Here is a 15,050-nt window from a genome sequence, read left to right as displayed (position 1 = left end):
ATGGAATAGGTAGAAGAGAAGTTTCTTTTTTTTTTTTTTTAGCTTGTCCTAGAGTGTCGGGAACCCAAGGTTTTTATAGGTTTTATTTTTATTTATTTACAATCCTATTCGTTATGATTTATTTTGAACGTTTCATAAGATAAATTACTTGTTTGGGCATAGCATGCCTTATTAAAATTCCATTTATATACAAGTTCACATACCTCATGGGAGATCACTCAACACTCGGCCGAAGGTGTATATTTTTAGTGAATCACTCGAGAGCGGCATGGAACTTACGCCTTCCATAGGCTTGCCAAGCAATCAATCCTCCTCCTTTTTAACTTTTTACCTTTGTAAATATCAAGAGGACTTTTGGGGTGAAGGGTTAGGCTTGGGTTAAAGGTGGGTGGTTGGTTAGTGGTTAGTAAAAAGGGCGAAAATCGTAACAAGCGTCGGTTTTCGTGAAGTACCTTGTTTTTAGTGACTTTTTTATTTTGAAGTATTTCTCCAAACAAGCTTTTATAGCTTTTGTTTGTTTTTGACTTCATCATCATATTTTTTATTTTTTTTTTGATCGTCATATAAAAAGGTGAGTTTACGAAAAAGCGAGCTTGTTACTAAAATAAAGGGTGAAAAAAATAAAAAGGTTTTTGGTGGGTAAAAAGGGTTTTGGGGTAATGAAATGAAAGGTTTAGGCTCAAAGGGGCTATCTAGGGGGATTTTGGGTAGGTAAAAAAAATGAAAAATAATGGTTTTGAAAGAAAAATGGTTAGTCCTAATGCCTCCATCATTTACCTTACTTGGGTTTAAGTTGGTAAGGACCGGGAATGTATCGTCGTGGCAAGTTCTAGATTTGTAAGAACCGAGCGGCTATTCACACAAGAAACGAAAAATGAGCATTTAATCTAAATATGTGTATTTTTATGCTCAATAAAGGCTCAAAACTCACTTTTGTGGGAATGGGTTTTTAATGTGATCAAGTATATATAATCGAATTTTTAACTAGACTTGTTATACCGTTTCATAATTTTCTTATGTTGGTTCTTTTTATCACGACGCTATCGGTTGTAAACTTGTAAAAATATAACCTTTTTAGAACTTGTTATTCCCAACTTAAACTAAGACAAGTAAATAAAAAAATTGAAAAAGTTTTTGAAAAAAAAAATTTGGGGTGTTTAGCGGTTCCAATAGAGTTTTGTGTAAGGCTTGTGTTTAGGATTTTGCAAAATTTCAAGGTTTTAACATCCCCCCCACACTTAAATTACACATTGTCCTCAATGTGTCCAAAAATAAAGTTTTTCGTTGATTAGAATGTGTAAAAGTGGGTTTAAAAGCAAAGTTTTGTGTTACTGGCATCCTGGACACGGCCCCGTGTTGACCGGGCACGGCCCCGTGGCCAAGTGCCAGTAACAAAAATTAGAGAATTGAAACAGAAGCCTGGCCACGGGGGCGTGTCCGCTGAACACGGCCCGTGTCCAGTTACCTGAACTGGGTGATTTTCTGCAGGGGGCTCAGCACGGGGCCGTGTTGGTTGGGCACGGCCCGTGTTGAGCCTTCTGTGATGGAGATTTGTGTCGGGTTGCTCTGTTCTTTTTGCATGGTTCCATTTTTCTCGTTCCCTTTTTCATCCATTACCACCATGAGTGTGTTTTATTCTGCAAAAACTAAAAGATTAAACTTAATTAAGGATAGTTCCGCGGAATGCCTCCGTGGTGCGCCATGTTTATAAGGGTCCTTGGCTAGACCCGAGTCGAGGTTATATATCTTCTGAGTGGGATGCCTGGCTTCCCATGTTACACCGTCGGAGAGCGGCATCCAGGCTTGAATCAATAACCTACATGTAATTGACTGGGTCGTCGTCCTCTATTCTCTTCCCAACTCCGAACTTCACCTCATCATCCCCATACCTCAAAGTGAGTGTCTCGTCATTCATGTCTACCACTGCTTGTGCTGTGGCAAGGAAAGGTCTCCCCAGTATAAGGGGGACCTCGGTGTCTTCCTCCATATCGAGTATGACAAAGTCAACTGGATAAACGAATCTGCTTACCCTTACCAAGACATTCTCGATGACACCTTGTGGGAACTTGACGGATCGATCAGCGAGTTGTATGCTTATTTTTGTAGGGCTCGTGGTTCCCAAGCCAAGCCTTTTGAACATTGATGAGGGCATGAGGTTAATGCTAGCCCCTAGATCGGCTAAGGCATTGTGAACGGGTGATTCCCCTATTGAGCATGGAATCGTGAAACTTCCGGGATCGATTTTCTTTTGGGGGAGTTTATTGAGTACGAGGGCAGAGCATTCTTCGCCTAAATTAACTAATTGCAAATTTTCAATTTTCTTTTTATGGGTAAGGAAGTCCCTCATAAATTTAGAGTATTTGGGCATTTGGGTTAGGACTTCGATAAAAGGAATATTGACATGCAATTGTTTTAACAGACTTTCGAACTTTGCGAATTGCTCATTGGTCTTTTGACGAATTAGCCTACCGGGGTACGGAACTCGAGGAGCCTTGGTAGGCTCTGGTGATGGAGGAGAGTTCTTTTCCTGCAGAGGTGTTGGCATTGTCTCTTCCGTAGGTGGCGGTACTTCTGCAGGCCCCACGGTGCGGTTTCGTAGTGTGATGAGGTGAACTTGCGCCTTTGGGTTTGTTTCGGTATTGCTAGGTAATGCGCCTTGCGGTCTCTCGGAATAGTTTTGAGCTATTTGATTTATTTGTTTTTCTATGTTTTGAATGCTAGCTTGTTGATTCCTAAAATTAGACTCTAATTGTAGAAATCTTTCCGAGTTTTTCTTATCAGTGTCAGAGACAAGGCGAGATATAGTATCTTCGAGCCTTTCTCGTCCACCTTGTTGTTGAGTGAAATTTTGTGACTCATTTCTTGATTGCTGAAAGTTTGTTCGTTGGTTTGTTGGTTACTACTATTGCCGGGTTCCCTCCAACCAAGGTTTGGGTGGTTTCGCCATCCTTGGTTGTAAGTTCCCGTTGGAGGACCCGACGGCCTAGGTCTATTATCAATGTAGTTTACCATTTCTTGTTGATCGTCCGTTTCTTTCATGCAACTCCAATTTTCATGTGACCCACCACACCCTTCACAAGCCATAACCGAGACTGTTTTTGTCATTTCTAATTTTTTTATTTTCGAAGAAAGGGCCTCGATTTGGGCTTGTAAAGAAGTGCTTTCGTCGACTTTATGGGCGCCCGGGGCGATAGACTTATTTCCCCGGGGGGTGTGCCATTGAAAATTGGTTTGAGCAATTTCCTCAATCTGATTATATATTTCATGTGGGCGTCGGTTACCTAGAAGTCCCCCGGAGCTAGAATCAAGTGTCTGCCTAGTGTGTGGCAACAATCCATTGTAGAAAGTGGATACTTGTTGCCATATTGCGAGGCCGTGATGGGGACACTTGCGTAATAGCTCCTTGAACCTTTCCCAAGTTTCATATAAGGATTCCCCGTCCTCTTGTGAGTATGTATTAATTTCAGCCATTAATTTAGCAGTTTTAGCAGGAGGGAAATACTTATATAGAAATTTTTGGGCTAGTTCATCCCAGGTGTTTACCGAACCAGCTGGGAGGGCGTTGAGCCAAGCTTTCGCTCGGTCTTTTAGCGAGAATGGAAACATACGGAGGCGGATGGCGTCGTTTGATGCTCCATTGATCCGAAAGGTATCACATATTTCTAAGAAATTAGTTATATGTAGATGGGGATCCTCGTCCGCAAGCCCGTGGAAGGTTGCGGAGTTTTGGAGCATTTGTATCAATGCGGTCGAAGCTCGAAGTTATTGGCTTCGACATTCGGAGCATTGATAGCCGCGCCTAGATTACCTACGGTGGGCCGTAGATAATCCATAAGGGTACGTTGGTCCGCCATGGGAGGTGGATCACCCGAAACCTTCTCTTGGTTTTTGGCTTTTAACCTTTTTCTGAGAAAGCGTTCGGGTTCTTCTAATGGTTCTTTTATGTCTTTATTGGAACTGGAGCTCATACACTACGAGAGGTTGGCGTCGGGTTCCAGGTCCTGCAATAAAAACAGAAAAGAATGTTGGTCAGAAGGTTCACCACGGCCCCGTGTTGAGCGAACACGGCCCCGTGGTCGGAATTACAGTGATTGTTTTTCAGATCCCAGTTACTGGAAGTTGGACACGGCCCCGTGGTCAGCCTTCTGTAACTTGAAAAACAAAAAACTGCCAGTAACAATGCTGAGCACGGCCCGTGTCCGACCAGGCACGGCCCCGTGCTGAGCTCTGCAGAATCTGAAAAACTAAGAAAAAAAATCCTAAAAAATTAAAGAAAAATAAAAATATGATTAGGCCGTTGATTCCTAACTTTCTTAAAATCCTTGTGTCCCCGGCAGCGGCGCCAAAAACTTGATGCGTGTGTAGTGTAATATTATTTTGATGAGTATTTAAGCCATTTTTTACACTTTTAGCCAAGTTTTAAATTTATAAAACACGATATTCACTAACACTAAACACACATATGGGCAAGTGCACCCATCGTGGACGTAGTATAGTGTTGGTAAGATACCGAGGTCGTCCAAGGACACAAGAGCTTTTAATACTGGTTTATCCTCAACGTCTAATCAAATCAAAAAGGTTAGAGAAATGTTTTTAAACTAAGAAAATAAAAACTAACTAAATGCTGAAAAATAAAAATAAAATAAAAACAGATAGACAAGATGAATCACTTGGATCCGACAGGTGTATTAGTATAACCTTTGATTATTTTTGCACTTTTGCACTTGTTTAAGAGATTATATTAGTTATTGTAGTAGGCCCCTCTTTTGAAGGCGACGTTACCCTCAACCCAGTAGTTTGAGTCAGCAAGGATACAATTCTAAAGGGTCGGATTATTGAAAGATAATGAATTAAGTTATTAACGCAAATTGTGGTAGGCCCCGCTTTTGGCGGTGACGTTACCCTCGGCTAAGTAGTCTGAGTCAGCAGGGATACAGTCCTAAATAGCCGGGTTATAGTATTAATAGTAGTTAACTTATGAGGGTGTCAAAGAGTTTGGATCCCCGCCATCCAATACCTATGGGCATTGAAGGAGATCCTACTAAATTTGACCCAGGTCACAAGCAGGACCTCTAAACGCTGAACAAGGGCAAGACCTTTACCAAACCGTTCCCTTAACCCCCGACCAGGTAGCCAACATACCTCCATATAGACCGTGGAGATATGAATGGTGAAAATCTTTTATTTTATATAGATAGTAAAATAATGCCAAGACACCACGGACAAACGATAAGGAAAGATCACCTTCAACATAAGTAACTAGTTATTAAAGTCATTAATACAAAACCAAATAAAAAGTGCAAAAGATTAAAAATAAAAATTATTATACTAAACACTTGTCTTCACCAAGTGATGTAAGAGACTTAGGCAAACATGGCCTTGATTGTCAAGAACTCTTACGATCAATCTTGGATCCCGAGACGACTCACACACTCTACGATGGACAATGGATGATGGTGGTGGATGATGGTGTTATGGTGGTGGTGGGTGGTGGATGAAGTGTGAGAGAGGTGGTGTGCCAAGGGATGAGAGAAAATGAAGCCAAGCCCCTCTATTTATAGGCTGAACAGAAGGCTGGACACGGTCCCGTGCCCGTCTGACATTCTCTCACTTCATTAATTGTAATTGCGAATTACAATTAATGCGCCTGCTGTACTTTCACCACGCCCCCGTGCCCGCTGGACACGGCCCCGTGGTGGGCAATGGAAGCTTCTACTGGTTTGTCTTTTCTGCTGCTTCCTGGGCACGCCCCCGTGTTCGCTGGACACGGGGCGTGTTCAGACTCTGTTTCTTCTCCTTTGCTTTGGGAGGTGCCGTTGAGGGTCCGGGCAGTCTACTTTTGTTCCTTTTCTTGTATTTATGGTAGAATTAGTTGTCTTTTTGCTTCTTTTGTGATTTTGAGCTCATTTCATCCTGAAAATACAAAAGGAAAACAAAAACACTCTTTTTCCAACATTAGTACTTAAAAAGGGTTAGTTTTATGCCTTAATTGATGTGATTTATATGTTGCATTTTACACACATCAAAATGTATCAGTATATATGATAGGGCCGAGTTCGAGATCGGTGGTCTCCAAATTACGAACAAAGAACGATTGTAAAACTAAAACTGAAAGTAAATATAAGAGAATAATTTTTGCAATTTTTTTCTTCTTCATTCTCAAGTGCAGGTACAAGGTATTTAAATATGCAGGAAATAGATCATGCATGCGATAAATCGGAAACGTGGATGCACTACTAAAGGAACATGGGTAACCAATGAAAACATGGACCTACATCTATATGCATGCAAAACCAACAGAAACGTGCAAATTGTGAACATATCAAAATAAACGTGCAGTGGTAACGGTACGATACGTCATGCTCCAAACACGCATTGGGTCAAGGTGGTTGGTTCGTATCAATACCCACCCCTTTAAAACGGGTCGTGTCCTCACGACCCACATGTGTAGTCGAGGCGGCCCATGGCGGTTCCGTTGGTGGTTCAAACAATAAGAATTGTGGCGTTTTGCAACGGTGCCCCGGCTGGAACTTTTCGTCACAATGGAAACAAATGCCGGCAACTTTCTTGGCTTGCATTTCTGCTTGAGTGAGGCGCTTCAACGGGTGTGATGGAGTTGACGCCGGTGTGAGTTGACTCGGACTCGGTTCCACAGTCGGAGAAAGAATCCCGGTATGAAGCTTGTCTTCAATTAAACGAGCTAATCCATATGTTTGATGCAATGTTTGAGGATGACGGATAGCTAGTTCACCTTGAATGTCCGGTTTAAGGCCGGAAATGAAACAGTTCTTCAGTGTCTCGGGCGATAAACCGATGACCCTGTTGGTGAGTCGTTCGAACGCAGTTTGATACGCGGCCACAGTGGTTGTTTGCTGGAGTTTGAAAAGGGTTGCCTGGTGATTCTCGTAGGAAGAAGGACCAAATCGGAGCTCCAAAGATCGGGAAAATTCCGGCCAACTTCCGAGTAACCTGTTGTTGGAGAGATGCTTGTACCAACTCAGTGCATCACCGGTGAAGTAGAACACAGCTAAATAAAGCCGTTGAGCGTCTGAAACGGAGTAGTAGTTAAAGTAGTTATTGGCTTGGAAGAGCCAATCCAATGGGTTCGAACCATCAAACATGGGAAGGGTAATCTTCGGTGGTTTGGGGTTGTGATTGGCAGGAGGTGGTGGTGGCGGCGGCGGTGGTGGTGGAGGTGGGGTGGTGGAGGTGGCGGAGTGTTCGACCCGGAAGGGCCAGGTCTGTTCGGATCGGGGCGAAGAATGGTAGCAATGAGGTTGTTTGTTTGCTCATATTGAGCTGCCAACTGTTTGATGATGATGATATCCAGATGAGCGTTGTGTTGCTCTTGACCGGAAATCATCTGATTGGTGGCTGCGGTGTTGGAGGTGATCAATTTGTTGACGGATTCGGCGAGGGAGGTAAGCAAATCATCTGTGGAAGGGTTATCGGAGGTGGGTTCACGACGGGGCGGCATGTCGGGAGGTGAAGACGAAGAATGAAAGCACCAATTGATAGGGCCGAGTTCGAGATCGGTGGTCTCCAAATTACGAACAAAGAACGATTGTAAAACTAAAACTGAAAGTAAATATAAGAGAATAATTTTTGCAATTTTTTTCTTCTTCATTCTCAAGTGCAGGTACAAGGTATTTAAATATGCAGGAAATAGATCATGCATGCGATAAATCGGAAACGTGGATGCACTACTAAAGGAACATGGGTAACCAATGAAAACATGGACCTACATCTATATGCATGCAAAACCAACAGAAACGTGCAAATTGTGAACATATCAAAATAAACGTGCAGTGGTAACGGTACGATACGTCATGCTCCAAACACGCATTGGGTCAAGGTGGTTGGTTCGTATCAATATATGGGTTGAGATGAACACTTACCTAACCGGCAGTGGGTTAAAATAGGTACAGAAACCGTAGGATTAATTTTGGATGGGTTAGAATGGGTCCATAGAGTAAGGTTGACAGGTTGAAAGACTAAACTTGACGGGCCACTGGCTGTTTTTAAGAAGGATGGAAGCCCACGCTGAAGGATGAAGCGGATTAGAGGAAGAAACGCTTATCCTTCAGTAATCTTGACATGACTTACTGAAGTTGAACACTTAATGATTGAACTCGAAAATGAAGTAGAGTTGATTTGTTGTTGGGGCTATAAAGAAAAGTATGGTTCACAGACGTTGAATTGTGAAGATGTGGGGATATAGAAATGAGGATAGGTGTTAGGTAAAAATGAATTATTTGGGGTTGGTATAACTGTAAAAATACAAAGCATATTTGTTTTTCCCTAGTTATATAGTTTATTATTATCAATAAAAACATTTTATGAGAATAACAATGTAATGGCTAGAACGAATAATATTTATATTTTGTGGGTGTATTGTGTACAATTAATATTATGTATATTTATATAATAATAATAATAATGTATCTACTTTAATAATAGAAACCAACTTTTGGACACGTGTCAATTATTGAAAGTATCTTTAAATCTATATTTGTCTTATAATAACTAAATAAATAATAAATAAATAAATAAATAAATAAATAATAAACTAATATTACATCTTATCATACTTTATTAAAAGATTATCCTCAAATCCAAATTGTTAATTTAATATATTTTTAAAACAAATACCTATCCTTCCTATTTATCTTGTAATAAATATATAAATAATAAATTATTATTAAATGTTATCCTAATTTATTAAAAATATAACTTTTTTATTATTTGGTATACAAAATTATATTTATTCAACTCGTGTAAAACGCGAGGTTTTTAAAAAAATTAACCTTTTTATTATTTACTCTATAAAGTTACATTTATACAACTCGTGTAATACATGAAGTTTTTAAAAGTATAACTTTTTATCATCTGCTATGTAGAATTAGATTTATTCAACACGTGTAACACACGGGGTTTTTAAGAATATAATTTTTTATTATTTGGTAGATTTTTCAACCCGACTATACACGGGTTTTTTAAAAATACGACGTTTTTAGTATTTAATATACAAAATTACATTTATTTAATCTGTGTAATACACATGTTTTTTAAAGATATAACTCTTTTTTATATCTATTCAACACGTGTAATATATGAGGTTTTTAAAGATGTAATTTTTTAATCATTTGGTAGATTTATTCAAATCGGTTATATACGGTTTTTTTTTTAAGATACAACGTTTTTAGTATTTAATATACAAAAGTACATTTATTTAATCTGTGTAATACACATGGTTTTTAAAGATATATTTTTTTATTATTTGATATATAAAATTACATTTATTTAGCCCGTAAAATATACGAGTTTCATAAATATATAACTTTTTATTATTTAATAAATAAAATTACATTTATTCAACCCGTGTAATACACGGGGTTCTAACCTAGTGATTAATACATATAATTTTGAAAAATAACTAAATTAAATATAAAATAATAATTATAATTAATGTAAGTGAAACGCCCCAACATAACAAGAAGCAAAAAAACAAACACCTAATGTCTTCCTGTGGCAGTGGCTTCAAAGGGTTTCGGTAACCATAATAGTGTGACGACAACAAAAAAATCAGACCTCTCGAACAAATTTCCCTCTCTACGATTGAACCGTGTGTCACATACTTATACATGATCTTCCAAAGAACAGGGGGAAGATCGAATGGTACATTAGATCGAGTTTGAAACTCTGATACTACTTGCTAGGTATCAAACAGAACAATATGTAGCGAAATCACTATCATACAGGACAACACGTAGCAAAATCACTATCACTATCGCTCACACACACAAGCAGTTAAAGAAGACGAGAAAATTTACATGGTTTGGTCAAGGTGACCTACGTCAACACATTGTAACTAGGTTTATTTTTATTAGGTACTCAAAGAATACAATTAGTTATGGCAAAGAAATAAAACTTTATGACAAACAATATAGTTGTGACACGCGTTCGAACCCCTTCCTCTCCGGTTCCTTCGCTTTACATTGCACACATGTTCAACCACCTTTCTTCCTAACAAAAAATCCAATTAAATCCCAAAATTGTCGTTCCAACTTCCAGTTTCTTTATTCCTCTTAACCTCAAGTGTTTAACCAACTTTCTTCCTAGTCAATCCGATATAAACCCCAGCCCAATACTTTGTTGCAGCGCATTAAAATGAAGTTGTTCTGCCAATCTAAGACAAAATAATGGATTAAAAAAATAATAATCATCTGAGTCAAATAACTTTAATCTAATTAGGGTTAATCATATTCTTTTTTATTCCACTCAAATTATCATTTTATTTTGTTATATATGAAAGCCTATAGAAAAAAACAGAACCAACATAACTAGATGAAATATAATAAAATAGGCATTGGATCAAGTACTGGAGTCAATAGGCGTGCGAATGGTACGTGAGATTCTGAGCCTGATGCGTGTCCTTTTTATTTAAGGAGGAAATGGTATTTTCGTCTTTTTACCACATAGCAGAAAATACATAATCACGTAATATTACGTAATTACGTAATGGTATATAGTCATGTAGTGTTACGTAATTACGTACTGAACATAATCACGTAACGTTATACAAAATCATGTAAAAATATACAAAAAACACGTAATGTTACCCTTGTTCACGAATAAATTGCATATTACGTAATTACGAATGTGTACATAATCACGTAACAATATACATGTTACTGAATATAATGAATGTTACGTAATTACGTAGGCTTATGAAATCACGTATTCACGTAACCACATAGCTTTGTAAAACAAAATCTTTTAAAAATTAACGAAGCTGTAGCAATACCCTACTCAAATTAAAGAGAATGAAATGCTCGTTAATACAGTATAATTTTTTTAAAAATTATTATCGTATGAAAAAGTTATAGCCGTTTGAAAATCAGGAGGGTATTTGGTTGAATAACAGAAATACCCTTTTGTTATTTGGTTTTCAATTATAATATCCCGTTATTTACGAATTGTCAGTGATAAATTTGTAACCCTTGATCTTTAGGAATCTAAGGTCAGGATTTTCACGTACACTTCGTACGTGAAATCCATCATGTACCCTATCCTCTCCCTAATAAAATAAATGTTGTAAAATAATTAGAGTTAATTGCCATTTTAGTCCCTGAGTTTTGTCCTAAATTGTTATTTTAGTCCAAATAGTTTTTTTTTTCTCCTATGGGTTCATGAGTTTTCTTTTTTTTTTTTTTGCCGTTTTGATCACATTTCTTAGAAATCTAATAAAAAACTAACATATGTTAGTCTTAGTACCCAAGGTTGTTACAAAATTAGAAATTTATACTCCAAAATGTAACTTTAAACTATTAGTACCTGATCTTGTTACTTTTTGTAAACCATAGGACTAACGGTGTAATTAACTCTAAAATCCTTAAGTTCAATAGTAAAAAACACGGGGTGATTCGGAAATTTCCTATTACACTTACTATATAATATGGGAAATTAATTGGTGTTAGGGGAACCCGGTCTTCCCTATGTGGCTCCGCCATTATCATGTAGTCTAGTTATTTGCGCACACGTTTTGGCTCCTTTGTGAGAGGCTTTGATGCAGTCTGGTGATGCTGGTGTCAAACCATACAAGTCCCGGTTTAATGCTGCTATATCATATTAGTGGGCAAAAGATCAAATACAAATAAACTTAACCTACTAAACATACAAATTGAAGGAAAAGTCAAAAAGACAAGGTGACATTTTTGTAATTACCACCAACTATCAAAGTTACTATACAAATGTGAACTCAACAAAAAATACCTAAAAAACAAAAAAAATTAAATAATTTTTATAAAAAATCGCTACGTTTTGTATAAAAAATTAAACTTTTTTTTGCTAATAAAAGTAGCGATTTTTTTATAAAAAATATTAAAAAAATATTTTGTGTTTTCTTTTTTTTTTAGGTTTTTTGGGGTTTAGTTTTTAGCATTTTAGCTTGGGGGGGGGGGGGTGTTAGGTTTTTTTTAAGGTCTTTTAGATACATTTGTAGAGTAACTTTGATAGTTATAGATAATTACAAAAATGCCACCTTATCTTTTTGACTTTTCTTTCAATTTGTATGTTTAGTATGTTAAGATTATTTGTACAAGAAGTTTCCCCCATATTAGTAACCTTAAACTTATATAAAAAATGTTGGACCATTTAAATAAACAAATCCACTTATGTAAACGAAATGTCAAGCAAAAATCTTTTGAGCACGGATGCCACACAACGTATGTCTTGTATGTACACGTTATCTTATGATATGCACACTTATTTAAAGCTCTTAAAATATCAATTACTACAATGCTTAAAGTTTTTGCCTCTTTAATATTATATAAAGTAAAATGGCAAAATCGTCCCTTAGATTTGATCATATTTGCTAGATTTGATCATATTTGCTTGTTCTTTTTAGTCCTACTCCTAATGTTTACAACTACTATTACTATTACTATTATTATAATGACAAAAAAGGTATTAGGAATTGTACCTAAGACACAATCTTTATTTTCTTTTTGTTTTTTGTGTCATATTTACAACAATGTTATATATAGTTATTTTTTATGTTCAATCCTTCAACATTTAGCATTTTCACTTATACACCCTCTCAGCTTTCTAAAAACTTTGTAAAATGTCATTTTGACCCCCTCGCGATTTACGTGCTTATTTTTATGTTCGTGACTCAAATATAATATGTTTTCGTACTTATGTTATGTACGTTTTTTTGTTGGTCGACGTTTTGTTCTGAAACGAATCGGGTCAAGTATAATCCGTTTTCACTAGGCTATATAAATGCGAGTTACTTTACGTTTTGACTTCGCCACAACGCGTTGTAGTATTCTTTAACACAATAAAACACTATTTTCTTACGTGCTTATTTTTAAGTACGTTTCATTAAAAATCCAAGTTGGTTTACGTTTCAACGTAAATTTTCTCGGTAACGAGTCAGGTCAAATATAATACGTTTTTCATGTGCGTTGTCAGTTGGTCTACACGTTTTGATGTAAATTCTGTTAAAAAAACAAGTCGGGTCATATATTTGACGGTATAAATTCGGGTTATTTTAACTTTGAACGTCACGGTAACGTTTCAAAATACTAGTTGAAACATAAAACAAGGATTTTCGTTGATTGTTGATAAGCACAATGTATATTTACTGTGTTTTGTATCTGGACAAATTTGATAAAGACATGATTTTACAACTTATATTTAAAAACTTCACGTGTTAAACATGTTAAAGTATGAGACTTCATCAAATCTTTTGATAAAAAGCAAGAATGGGTTAAAATGATTTTGGTGAAATCTTGTGACAAAAAACATGATTTTACCCCAATAAAAAGAATCGATTTTACGATCATAGATGCTGAATTAACTACAACATAGAGTTTTTAACCAAAATAATAATAACAATAATAAAAATACCTTTTTTATGAGAATGATATATAAAACAAATACATCGTATATACAAAGTGACATCAAATTTTGCATAAACTATAGTTAGAAATTTTGTAAACGAACCTGTAGTTCTTAAACATACTAGTTTATAATATATAAGAGAACTTGAGGTTCTTAGCCAAAATAATAATCGTGACATTGTTTCACTACGTGAAAAGAAGTATTTCGCAAATACGTGGTAATTAGATAATGTGTTAACACAAGCTATTGTTTCATTTACTTATATTATAAACGAACCTGATCGAAGTTCTAAACATACATATATATGAGGAATGATATCATGGATGAAGAGCAAGATCACGCATCCAGACTTTTAAGTAGATAATAGTCCCTTCTCATGGTTTTGTCCACTAAACACACTATGCATGTAGTTTGATTTAAGGGATTTGAGTAAATTGCCATTTTAGTCCGTGAGTTTTGTTCAAATTTGCCATTTTAGTCCAAATAGTTTTTTTTTTTTTTTGCTTCTGGGTCCCTGACTTTTCCCTTTTGTTGCCATTTTGATCACATACACTAACTCTATCAAAACACTCCATCTTTAACCAGGGGTATTTTGGGGATTTTCATTTTAAATGTTTTCAATTGCCATTTTGATCCAATTCTAAAAAATCAAAAGAATTCCAAAAAATAAAAAAAAATCCAAAAAATTCTAAAAAATCATAAAAATTCTAAAAAATTCTAAACTGACACGGTTTCAACGCGACTTGTTTCGACCCGAAAAAATCTAAAAAATTCCAAAAAATTTTCGAGCTGAACCGTTTCAACGCGAACCGTTTCGACCCGAACCGTTTCGGGCTGAACCATTTCGACGCGAACCGTTTCGACCCGAACCGTTTCGGGCTGAACCGTTTCGACGCGAACTGTTTCGACCCGTACCGTTTCGAGCTGAACCGTTTCGAGCCGAACCGTTTCGAGCTGAACCGTTTCGACCTGAACCGTTTCGACCCGTACCGTTTCGACCCGAACCGTTTCAGCTGAATCGTTTCGACGCGAACCGTTTCGACCCGTACCGTTTCGAGCTGAACCGTTTCGAGCTGAACCGTTTCGAGCCGAACCGTTTCGAGCCGAACCGTTTCAACGCGAACCGTTTCGACCCGTACCGTTTCGAGCTGAACCGTTTCGACACGAACCGTTTCGAGCTGAACCGTTTCGACGCGAACCGTTTCGAGCTGAACCGTTTCGACGCGAACCGTTTCGAGCGGAACCGTTTCGAGCTCGAACCGGTACGGGTCGAAACGGTTCACGTCGAAACGGCTCAGCTCGAAACGGTTCGGGTCGAAACGGTACGGGTCGAAACGGTTCGCACCGAAACGGATTTTTTGTGTTTTTTTAGAATTTTTATTATTTTTTACAATTTTTTGGAATTTTTTGGAATTTTTTTTGATTTTTTTGATTTTTTGGAATTGGATCAAAATGGCAATTGAAAACATTTAAAATGAAAATCCCCAAAATACCCCTGGTTAAAGATGAAGTTTTTGGATGGAGTTAGTGTATGTGATCAAAATGGCAACAAAAGGGAAAAGTCAGGGACCCAGAGGCAAAAAAAAACTATTTGGACTAAAATGGCAAATTTGGACAAAACTCATGGACTAAAATGGCAA

The 15,050-nt window shown here is 37.1% G+C and overlaps 1 non-coding gene across 1 annotated transcript; it reads left to right on the top strand.

Annotated features, from left to right (window-relative positions):
• The first annotated feature begins 3,370 nt into the window (after nucleotides 1–3,370).
• On the top strand, nucleotides 3,371–3,477 carry LOC118490007. Its single transcript, XR_004888018.1, has one exon. It is a non-coding gene; the product is annotated as a small nucleolar RNA R71 (small nucleolar RNA).
• Nucleotides 3,478–15,050: the final 11,573 nt, after the last annotated feature.

Source organism: Helianthus annuus, chromosome 2, assembly GCF_002127325.2.
Source record: "Helianthus annuus cultivar XRQ/B chromosome 2, HanXRQr2.0-SUNRISE, whole genome shotgun sequence".
NCBI classification, from domain to species: Eukaryota; Viridiplantae; Streptophyta; class Magnoliopsida; order Asterales; family Asteraceae; genus Helianthus; species Helianthus annuus.
Note: the sequence above shows the minus strand (reverse complement) of the source record. Positions and strands in the feature narration are given on the sequence as shown.